This window comes from Schistocerca piceifrons, chromosome 2 (genome assembly GCF_021461385.2).
Source record: "Schistocerca piceifrons isolate TAMUIC-IGC-003096 chromosome 2, iqSchPice1.1, whole genome shotgun sequence".
NCBI classification, from domain to species: Eukaryota; Metazoa; Arthropoda; class Insecta; order Orthoptera; family Acrididae; genus Schistocerca; species Schistocerca piceifrons.
In genome coordinates, this window is record NC_060139.1 from 149,521,147 (window position 1) to 149,533,498 (window position 12,352).

A 12,352-nucleotide genomic window follows, 5' to 3' on the forward strand; every position below is an offset into this window, starting at 1 on the left:
AGGAAAACAGGTCTGATATATTCTATACGACACTGGTGACGGCATGTGCTTCACATGACAGGAATATGTTGTCGACCCACATAACTTGTACACTTGGCGAATGGGTAAAAAGATTCTTCTACCTGGCCCGATTTAGGTTTTCTTGTGGATGTGATAATCACTCCCAAAAAGTGATGAAAACATAAGAGTTTGTCACATAAACTGCAACAAATGAATGCAACAGTTTCACAGTCGCAGTTTTCCCTGTGCTCTGTCAAAACATATGTTTTTAACGTTTTCAAATTTTTCCGTGTGTAGACCGTCAAATCCTGCATATGTGCAAGCAAATCTGAACATGTCCTGGAATTTTGGAGAGCGAAGTTGATTATGTGTGAGTGCCTCAACTTTGATAATTATCTGAAAGCAAAAAATTAAACTTTTTACTGGAGGGTAGACTCGAACCAAGTACCTCTCGTTCCGCAGGTGCTCACGCTAACCACGGGACCACGGCGCTCCTAACCTCACATCATCCATGATGTTGCCTATCTTGCGCATGAACTACTCAGTTTGTATATTTTGCTTTTTTTCATAGTTCCACACAACTTCTTCCTGTTTTCTCTTTGATCTGTGTTCAGTTTTTCGAGGTCTATCCACTGTGCCAACTTATAACTAAATCTGAGGGGGGTGCGATGGGGAGGTACCCTTGTAAGAGTGTAGTGTATGAAACTTTTAGAGGTGGTAGTATGGGTCAAAACAAGAGAAAGTGTCTAGTAAACATTGGCTCAAAAATGCGTATCGTACAGTTATGAGCAATTGTTGTTCTTCGATACTGTGAAACACACCTCTTCTGCTTTAAGCTCTTTGGTTTCCACATTTTTGGAGGCGGCAGTATGGACCAAAACATGAAAAAAATTACCAGTAAGTATGAGCTGTGAAACATATACCTTAAGAGCTATGACCCAATAGTTCATCTTTGCTACTGTGCCAGCGGTTCTAGGCGCTTCAGTCTGGAAACGCGCTCCCGCTACGGTCGAAGGTTCGAATCCTGTCTCGGGCATGGATGTGTGTGATGTCCTTAGGTTAGTTAGGTTTAAGTAGTTCTAGGGGACTGATGACCTCAGATGTTAAGTCCCATAGTGCTCAGAGCCATTTGAACCATTTGCTACTGTGAAATACATCTCTTCTACTAAACAAGTGCTCATAGGTCTGAAGGTAAACATTTGATAGCCCATGTACACTAACACTTTTTTTCTTGTTTTGGGCACCTCTCAAAGTTGCCTATCGTACAATCTACAGCAACAACAGTACCAGTACATGTATTCCACTGTCAGAGGTAGCAGAGCTATTCTCGCTTGTAACTTTCAACTCAGTCGTTCAGGACCAGGGTCCCTCACTTGAAATAGGTATATTTACCCTCCTGCATCATCCTTGAAAGTTTGTCACATAATCATGGACTAACTCTGTAACACTCCAAAGTCCAGGGTTTGATTCTTTCAGATTTATCCTGTGCTGCTATCATCAGGACCCATGTTTACTAAGTCCGGTAAGAGTGGAGTAAACTTGGTTGTACAAGCTGCGAATGCAGCAAATATTTTTGCTGAATATATCTTGTTGAGAAGTTAGAATTTATGTGACAAAAATGATATTCGTAAGTTTAGTAACAGACTTAAAGGCTAGATATGATCCTAGCACAGTGTCAATACTCAGAACGCCCGTTGCTAAGTTAAGGAAAGTAGCTCGTGGACATCTATACTCCGCATGTCCCTTTTCGTATTTGATGATGTCTGTTCTAAATCTGATGGGTACAGTGAGAGGTTTAACTTCAGTTTCTCTTCTTTCAGTTTCTTTAAAATTCTTACTTCTGCTGTAGAGTAGTAAACAATATTTTCGTTATTCAAGAACTTTCAAATCTATCATATACAAGATGACAAACCCGGCATCGCCCGGTTATCCACTTTCTCAATTCTAAGTTAGTAAAGAAAAAAAAAGAACTGTATTTGCGCTACAATATCGAAAAATTTCGTTTCCATGTATTGGTGAAAGCGCTTTTGATGTTATGAAACAGTTTCTGTACCGTCGGCGCAGCTGCTTCTCGTGTCTACAACGCGATTTTGTGAACGCCTCTTCATAGCTTTGTCGACGGCTATCGTTTTCGCCTAGAGCCATTTGCGCTCCCCAGTTGAAAACTGTCAAAAGCGCTGCCAGGTGTCAAGGATTACCTTTATAACAAGAACAGGACTGCAGTGGTTGTGGGTGGTGCTGGATTGAGAGGAGAATATATTTGTGAACAATTTTCATTTATTTTCTTTTGACAACCTTGCTTTCCAGGAATACGCTACAGCTAGCATCAAATTTGAAACAGTTGCAATAATGTAAAAATAAGAAGTAAAATACATAATGTCAATGAACATCCGGTATAACAATTAACTATCAATCACTTGTTTTCCTGCTTAGGACATGAAATTAGAAAAGTTGCAATAATTAAAAATTAAGAAAGGAAGTATATAAAATCAATGTATATCCAGAATATCAATAAAATATTAGTCACTTGTTTTTCCTCTTAGAAACCAACAAGCACTAGATTTTAGCCACGTTTGGCATCAGTTTCAAAAATATTACAATATAAGTCACCCAGTTCAAAAACGGTTCAAATGGCTCTGAGCACTAGGCGACTTAACGTCTGAGGTCATCAGTCGCCTAGAACTTAGAACTAATTAAACCTAACTAACCTAAGGATATCACACACATCCATGCCCGAGGCAGGATTCGAACCTGCGACCGTAGCGGTCGCTCGGCTCCAGACTGTGGTGGTGGTGGTTAGTGTTTAACGTCCGGTCGACAACGAGGTCATTAGAGGCGGAGCGCAAGCTCTGGTTAGGGAAGGATTGGGAAGGAAATCGGCCGTGCCCTTTTAAAGGAACCATCCCGGCATTTGCCTGAAACGATTTAGGGAAATCACGGAAAACCTAAATCAGGATGGCCGGAGACGGGATTGAAACGTCGTCCTCCCGAATGCGAGTCCAGTGTGCTAACCACTGCGCCACCTCGCTCGGTGCTCCAGACTGTAGCGCCTAGAACCGCACGGCCACTACGGCCGGCGAAAGTCACCCAGTTACAGTTCAACGTCTGTACCATACTATTTGGTACCTAGCAGCTTTCCTTAGAACAATTTCAGCGTATCTCAACAACTCAACTTTACACATTTTTCTGAAGTCTGCAACAAATGGCTACCAATGCCAAAACAATATTTCATTGGAAATAAGCGCTCGACAGTTCAGATTTTTAGCTCTAGCACAATTACCAAAATTAGCAGGAAAAAAGGTTACAAATGACAATCCGACAATAGTGATTTGGTCGTAATTTCATTCGTCACCAACACAGCGACCTGAGCCAATGTTTCTAATTACACCCTAACCGCTGATCGACCAAACCACAAATACATTAAATAAGGCCTAACCGCCCAACACAACTCATGTGCTAGGAGCACCCAAAATCACAATTCCCTTGTTCAGACCTCCCCACCAGAGACGCTACGGTCGCAGGTTCGAATCCTGCCTCGGGCATGGATGTGTGTGATGTCCTTAGGTTAGTTAGGTTTAAGTAGTTCTAAGTTCTAGGGGACTGATGACCTCAGATGTTAAGTCCCATAGTGCTCAGAGCCATTTGAACCATTTGGACCCACCAGAGAAACTTTGCAATAGTAGTAACCCAGGTTAACGTGGTTAATTTCAACCAACCACCAAGGACACAAAGACACGTACAAGCATAACTTCTTATGTACCATACGCCAAGGGATAAACAACTGCCGGCCGGAGTGGCCGAGCGGTTCTAGGCGCTACAGTCTGGAACCGCGCGACCGCTCCGGTCGCAGGTTCGAATCCTTCCTCGGGCATGGATGTGTGTGATGTCCATAGGTTAGTTAGGTTTAAGTAGTTCTAAGTTCTAGGGGACCGATGACCTCAGAAGTTTAGTCCCATAGTGCTCAGAGCCATTTGAACCATTTTTTCATAAACAACTGTAAGTAGTACGTATCAGACACAAGAAAAAAGACCACAGCAGTCGATAACTTAATTAGAAAGCTCAATTAGAATAACAACCTAATCAGTTAGCACATCTGTGGACAATTTCCGTCCATAAAGTCACTGCTTCGGCGCAACTGACAAGTGCCAAAAGGCTTCACTTTTATTTTCAGTGCAGTGCTTGGTTCCTTTACCCACGTAGAAACGGAGTTACCACTCAACACTAGGGACAAGGAAGCCCTACAATTTCAGAAGACTCTAACTACCGCAGCAGGAAATTTCGTCAGACCACACCGAGTTTATAAAATCCTCAGCGCCTAGGACAAGATTTTCAGACACAGAAATTAAGTACTCAATGCAATATTTCATCCCAAGAGAGCAGTTGCAACTAGTTGCAACAAATTGCACTTTTCACTCCAACTAACTCAACTGTCATTCTGCCCTATCCTCTGTACCGACCATTTGTTGTCACATGTCCACGACCCGGACCGCCACAGCCAGTGTTCGCACATGTCCTCCGTTCGCCTCACGTCAGTGTGCAGGGACTGTTTACTCCTTCCTGGACGGACGACCAGAATCCCCATGAGCTCCTCCCTGTTGAGCGCCGAACTGCCCTCGCCTCATCCACCACGGCGCCCTCTTCCGCCGCTGGTGGACAACAGCTGCTCCCCGACTGCGTGCTCTTCTCCGCTGCCGGACGGCACGGTAAATTCAAACACCAGCGCTCGGTGTGAAGCCATAACATCACAACTTTCAGCTGACTCGAGCGTCTTAGTAGTAAAGAATAAATGTATTAAACGTCATGCATGTAGTGGCTTTTTTTCAATCATCTCAGTGTTTATGACGTCATATATCTTGAAGTATGTGTCGAACAATGGTAGATCTACATCTACATCTACATTTATACTCCGCAAGCCACCCACCGGTGTGTGGCGTAGGGCACTTTACGAGTCACTGTTATTACCTCCCTTTCCTGTTCCAGTCGCGTATGGTTCGCGGGAAGAACGACTGCCGAAATGACTCCGTGCGCACTCGAATCTCTATAATTTTACATTCGTGATCTCCTCGGGAGGTATAAGTAGGGGGAAGCAATATATTCGATACCTCATCCATAAACGCACCCTCTCGAAACCTGGACAGCAAGCTACACCGCGATGCAGAGGGCCTCTCTTGCAGAGTCTGTCACTTGAGTTTGACAAACATCTCCGCAACGCTATCACGCTTACCAAATAACTCTGTCACGAAACGTGCCGCTCTTCTTTGGATCTTCTCTATCTCCTCTGTTAATCCGACCTGGTACGGATCCCACACAGATGAGCAATGCTCAGGTATAGGCCGAACGAGTGTTTTCTGAGCCACCTCCTTTGTCGATGGACTACATTTTCTAAGGATTCTCCCAATGAATCTCAACCTGGTATCCGCCTTACCAACGATTAATTTTATACGATCATTCCACTTCAAATCGTTCCGCACGCATACTCTCAGATATTTTACAGAAGTAACTGCTATCAGTGTTTGTTCCGCTATCATATAATCATACAATAAAGGATCCTTCTTTCCATGTATTCACAATACATTACATTTGTCTATGTTGAGGGTCAGTTGCCACTCCCTGCACCAAGTGCCTATCCGCTTCAGATCCTCCTGCACTTCGCTGCACTTTTCTAATGCTGCAACTTCTCTGTTTATTACAGCATCATTCGCGAAAAGTCGCATGGAACGTTGGACACTATCTACTAGGTCATTTATATATATTGTGGAAAGCAATGGTGCCATAACAGTCCCCTCTGTCACGCCAGAGGTTACTTTAACGTCTGTAGACGTCTCTCCATTGAGAACAACATGCTGTGTTCTGTTTGCTAAAAACTCTTCAATCCAGCCACACAGCTGGTCTGATATTCCGTAGGCTCTTACTTTGTTTATCAGGCGATAGTGCGGAACTGTATCAAACGCCTTCCGGAAGTCAAGGAAAATGGCATCTACCTGGGAGCCTGTATCTAATATTATCTGGGTCTCATGAACAAATAAAGCGAGTTGGGTCTCACACGATCGCTGTTTCCGGAATCCATGTTGATTCCTACAGAGTAGATTCTGGGTTTCCAGAAATGACATGATACGCGAGCAAAAAACATGTTCTAAAATTCTACAACAGATCGATGTCAGACATATACGTCTATAGCTTTTGGCATCTGCTCGACGACCCTTCTTGAAGACTGGGACTACCTGTGCTCTTTTCCAATCATTTGGAACCTTCCGTTCCTCTAGAGACTTGCGGTACACGGCTGTTAGAAGGGGGGGCAAGTTCTTTCGCGTACTCTGTGTAGAATCGAATTGGTATCCCGTCAGGTCCAGTGGAATTTCCTCTGTTGAGTGATTTCAGTTGCTTTTCTATTCCTTGGACACTTATTTCGATGTCAGCCATTTTTTCGTTTATGCGAGATCTGTGTAAAGACATTCAGCGTCGTATGTGGATACTATCTACGAAATACTCTATGTGATCAAAGTAACCGGACATCTGGCTGAAAACGACTTACAAGTTCGTGGCGCCCTCCATCGGTAATACTGAAATTCAGTATGCTGTTGGCCCACCCTTAGCCTTGACGACAGCTTGCACTCTCGGTAGTCATACGTTCAATCAGCTGCTGGAAGGTTTCTTGGGGAATGGCAACCCATTTTCACAGAGTGCTGCACTTAGGAGAGGTATCGACGTCGGTCGGTGAGGCCTGGCACGAAGTCGGCGCTCCAAAACATCCCAAAGGTGTTGTATAGAATTCAAGTCAGGACTCTGTGCAGGCCAGTCCACTACAGGATGTTTGGACAACATGGTTATGGAGTAACAGCGATTAGTATAAATTAACTTATTATTAAGAAAACAGTCTTAATCGCGTTTTTTATTTATTTAGTGCCGACCGGTTTCAGCCCACCGCAGGGGCCATCTTCAGGGCGAATATACTGTGAAATTACAATATACATCCTAGACAAGATTAACTATAACTCTTATGATGATATCCATACCATAAACCAGTAATGGACGTAGCTGATACGTCTATCAGCGTAACGTATAATGGTTCAAATGGCTCTGAGCACTATGGGACTTAACATCTATGGTCATCAGTCCCCTAGAACTTAGAACTACTTAAATAAAACTAACCTAAGGACATCACACAACACCCAATCATCACGAGGCAGAGAAAATCCCTGACCCCGCCGGGAATCGAACCCGGGAACCCGGGCGCGGGACATAACGTATAGTTTGACAACTACATAACTACTTAGAAAACATTTTCTTTTATGTTGCTAACAGCAATACGACAACCGACATCCATTAAAATAAAAATCAACACACCGTCACTCACTAAATATCGATTATACAATCATACTAAATACAGAAGCAAAATGTTCGTATTTTTGGCGGATGCCTCTATACACAGTGGAGGCTGCCAATATCTTTGGCACTATGACGGTGGATCCCGTGCAAAGTTTGTATCGATCCTATCATTGCCTCGCCAAGGGACAGCAGCGTAGCAAAAGAGGCAGGCACATTGCGCCGCTGCCACGACAACAGCGTCCATAGGGCCTGGACTAGGCAATAGATAACATCGTTGCAGAGAGGACAGCCATGTTGGGCCGCTACATGGCAACGGCGTCCATAGTACCTGGACTAGAGGGCTCTGTATATATGATTACAGATAGGCACACTTGATCTTATTACGTTATTAAATAATAGAAATATGATATATATAAGCACAAAGTAAACAAATACAGACAAGAAATTGTTATCCTTCTTCCATAATATATTACGAATTAAGATAAGGTAACTTACTAACGTTCTTTTATAAGTTTGACGTTGAAAAGTTTTTTCTCGTACTTTTTTATGTTTATTTATCTAAGCGGTTTTTTTAATGAACATGGTTACCTTACATTGTAATTTTAACACAAATTTTATTTATACTTCATTTTTAAGCCTAGACGTCTACCATTGGTCACCGCTGGAGGCGTTGCTTATGCTCACGTGCTCACAGCTTGCTATATAAACCCAGACATAAGGTAAATTCCTTACAGTCTCCTGCCACACCTTGGTAGACGTGATGCCACCAGCAGTCGACTAGTGGGTAAAACTTTATATTTATGTAATCCACTCTTTTAAGATAGTTATCGTTAGTCTTGTCTCAGATATATATTGTAATTTCACAGTATATTCGCCCTGAAGATGGCCCCTGCTATGAGCTGAAACAGGTCGGCACCAAATTCGTAAAAATCACGGTTAAGACTGTTTTCTTAATACTAAGCTAAACTACATTACAGGGATGTTATTGTCGTTTATCATTTCGCCACAGGCCGTGCAATATGAAGAAGTGCTAGATTGTGTTGAAAAGATTCAATCACCATCCCTGAACTGCACTTCAACAGTGGGAAGCCAGAAGGTGTTTAAAACATCAATGTTGGCCTGTGCTATGACAATGCCACGCAAAAGAAGAAGGGGTGCAAGCCCCCCTTTATGAAAAACACAAGCACACAATAACACCGCCGGCCTGTGTGGCCGAGCGGTTCTAGGCGCTACAGTCTGGACCCGCGCGACCGCTACGGTCGCAGGTTCGAATCTTGCTTCGGGCAGGGATGTGTGTGATGTCCTTAGGTTAGTTAGGTTTAAGTAGTTCTAAGATCTAGGGGACTGATGACCTCAGCAGTTAAGTCCCATAGTGCTCAGAGCCATTTGAACCATTTTTTAATCATTACACCACCGCCTCCGAATTTTACTGTTGGCACTACACACGCTGGCAGATCATTCGCCATACCCACACACTGAAATTGTATGGCCACATTGTGTACTGTGTTTTGTCACTCCACACAACGTTTTTCCACTGTTCAATCGTCCAATATTTACGCTCCTTACACTAAGCGAGGTGTCGTTTGGCATTTACCGGCGAGCTTATGAGCAGCTGCTCGACCATGAAATCCAAGTTTTCTCACCTCTCCCCAAACTGTCATAGTACTTGCAGTGGATCCTGATGCAGTCTGAGATTCCTGTGAGATGGTGTAGATAGAGGTCTGCCTAATACTAGTTACGACCCTCTTCAACTGTCGGCGGTCTCTGTCAGTCAACATACAAGGCCGGTGTGTACGCTTTTGTGCTGTGCGTGTCCTTTCACGTTTCCACTTCACTATCAAATCGGAAACAGTGGACCTAGGGTTGTTTATGAGTTCGGAAATCTCGCGTACGGGCGTATGACACAAGTGACACCCAATCACTTGACTACGTTCGAAGTCCGTGAGTTCCGTGGAGCGCCCCATTCTGCTCTCTCACGATGTCTAATGACTACTGAGTTTGCTGATATGGAGTACCTGCAGTAGGTGGCAGCGGAATGCACCTAATATGAAAAACGTATGTTTTTGGGGGTGTCCGGATACTTTTTATCACATAGTGTATGCTACAATTAGAGCTGGTTAAAAAATAAATAACTTTAACTCCATGCATGATGCGGCAGCTTTTCACGCATCTCACTGTTTATAACGTCATACCTCCTGATCTATATGTCATATAATGATATATTTCCACGGCATGTACGGATACTGTCTGAAAAATAGCACAGAAATAATAAATTTTAAATATATGTACAATGCTGCAGTTTCTCACTTATCTCAATTTGTATGACCTCATGTCTCCTGAAATATGAATGATACCATAATATAATTTTTTGTGCGCCTCGGTAGCTGCAATAGCTCCTAACTGAATAGGCCCGAGTTCGATTCCCGGCCGGGTCGGAAGTTTTCTCCGCTCAGGGACTGGATGCTATGTTGTCCTTAACTTTGTATCGCCAAAACTGACTCAAAACTTGCCTGAAAGAAACACAGTCTTATCGCGGTCCCACTATTGAGATGACTATATGGGCACCAATCGAAAGTCAGTACTGCATCTTCTCTGGTAAAGAAACTTCAGAGAACCGTGTTCAGTAACTCTGCTTTAGTGGCACACACACACACACACACACACACACACACACACACACACATATACATCCATTTTTGTAATACGAGTGTATGGATTTCTGAGTAAGGTGCAAACCTCTGAAAATACGCCAGAAAATGAAATAATTCGCTGTCGCAGGTTCGAATCCTGCCTCGGGCATGGATGTGTGTGGTGTCCTTAGATTAGTTAGGTTTAAGTAGTTCTAAGTTCTAGGGGACTGATGGGCTGATGACCTCAGAAGTTAAGTCCCATAATGCTCAGAGCCATTTGAAGCTCTCTTTTTTTTTTTTTTTTTTTTTTTTTTTTTTTTTTTTTTTTTTTTTTTTTTTTTTTTTTTACTGAGTGAGGTGGCGCAGTGGTTAGACACTGGACTCGCATTCGGGAGGACGACGGTTCAATCCCGCATCCGGCCATCCTGATTTAGGTTTTCCGTGATTTCCCTAAATCGCTCCAGGCAAATGCCGGGATGGTTCCTTTGAAAGGGCACGGCCGACTTCCTTCCCCGTCCTTCCCTAATCCGATGAGACCGATGACCTCACTGTCTGGTCTCCTTTCCCAAAAACAACCCAACAACAAAAATTTTTTTGGAAATAATTAAAAAAACATTACTTATCAAAGTCTCAGTTTCGTGCAACGTTTCGCTATTTTTCCAGGATAGGCATCTAAAGTGATATGAGGGAATAAACAAATGGAAACAATAATCCTAAAAGCCTACCAATTCAAGAGCAGGTGTTGTTGAATATTTAATGCATCTTTTCTGGTGAAAAATTTTTAGAGAATCGTGTTTAGTAAGTCTGCCTTAGTGGCGCAAAGATATCGTCAACGGGACATTACAACTTCACAGAACAGCGATATAGTGTGGGACACTCGTCAGGCATTGGCGATTCGAAACGCGTTTCGTCCGCTCGCAGCAGCGCCTGCGGGATAACGAAGAGTGAATCAGCACGCGCAGTGGCTGATGCCCGCTGCGGCGTACCAGGCAGACCGTAGCGCACCCTGGGGGCACGCGTCGGCCACTTTGAGCGCTGCCCGTGACGGCGGAAGCCGCTCTCCAGAGAGGCAGCCCGGCTGGACCACGCGGTCGCGCCGTTGCCGAGTGATTTCCGATGCAGCCTTCCCCGGCTGCCATTGTGGGGGCGTCCGGCGGAAGAGAGCGAGGTGGGGAGGGGGCGTGGGGTGGAGAGCGTAAGCGTAGCGCAACCCCCGCGAACCTGCGCCACTGGTCTGAGAGGGGCGCACCACATAATGCGGCCAGCCTCGGGGGAGGAAGTATCCGTGACCGTGGGCTGCAGCTTGGGGCCGGTTGCGTGGGGAAACAACAGCGTCCCGTTTCTTTACATTATTCTCAGGTTTCTTGACGGATGTTGTGACGTGGGAGGTTGCTCCATAGTTTCTTAGCACTAAACTAACTTGTTATAGCGCCCTTATACAGTTGCTAATGAAACCTATTATTTCATCAGATAGAATGTTACATTTCATGGTGTAGCACCTCTTTGTTTTCATGCTTCGAACGTGCAATTACTCATCTCTATATATAGGTATTAAATATATTTTACCACCTATATGATAAAGCAGAGGCAATGCCAGAGAATTTAGTTCTAGCTCTTCTTTAAAAAGCAATAAGATACTTTTTATTACTTTACAAAACAAGTCCTACAGGAAATCTGCGACGGTATTATGCGTTAGTAAATTACTGTTATGTTGGTGGCCAAAACATTTCTGCTATTTTCACTTCTAACGTTCACTCTTCAGGCTAGTGGTGAGGGGACTGGCCATAGAGGTACGTGCAAGTGATTCATTTAACGTAACGGATGTTATAACGCAATGTGGTGGGTGCCCTGACACTCATATGTATTCCCAGTAAGAGCTCGTAAATCTTATTTGTATTAATGTAGCAAATTCCCTGTGATTTGCCTACTCGTTTCCTAGAAATAACCTTCGGCTAATCAGCTATTCAGGATCCTCTTCAAACTGGCTCAAAAGTTATGATAAGGATAAATTACTATCTGCCAACGGCCTTGCCTCAGTGGTAACACCGGTTCCCGTCAGATCACCGAAGTTAAGCGCTGTTGGGCTAGGCTAGAACTTGGATGGGTGACCATCCGATCTGCCAAGCGCTGTTGGCAAGCGGGGCGCACTCAGCCCTTGTGAGGAAAACTGAGGAGCTACTTGATTGAAAAGTAGCGGCTCCGGTCTCGGAAACTGAGATACGGCTGGGAGAGAGGTGTGCTGATCACATGCCTCTCCGTATCCACATTCAGTGACGCCTTTGAGCTGAGGATGACACGGCGGCCGGTCAGTACCGTTGGGCCTTCATGGCCTGTTCGGGAGGAGTTTAGTTATAATTTAGTTTAAATTACTGTCTACGAAAGAACAGATGCAGTTA

General features: G+C 44.0%; 1 pseudogene; it reads left to right on the forward strand.

Annotated features, from left to right (window-relative positions):
- The first annotated feature begins 11,974 nt into the window (after nucleotides 1–11,974).
- On the forward strand, nucleotides 11,975–12,092 carry LOC124778064 (annotated as a pseudogene).
- The last annotated feature ends 260 nt before the right edge of the window (nucleotides 12,093–12,352 follow it).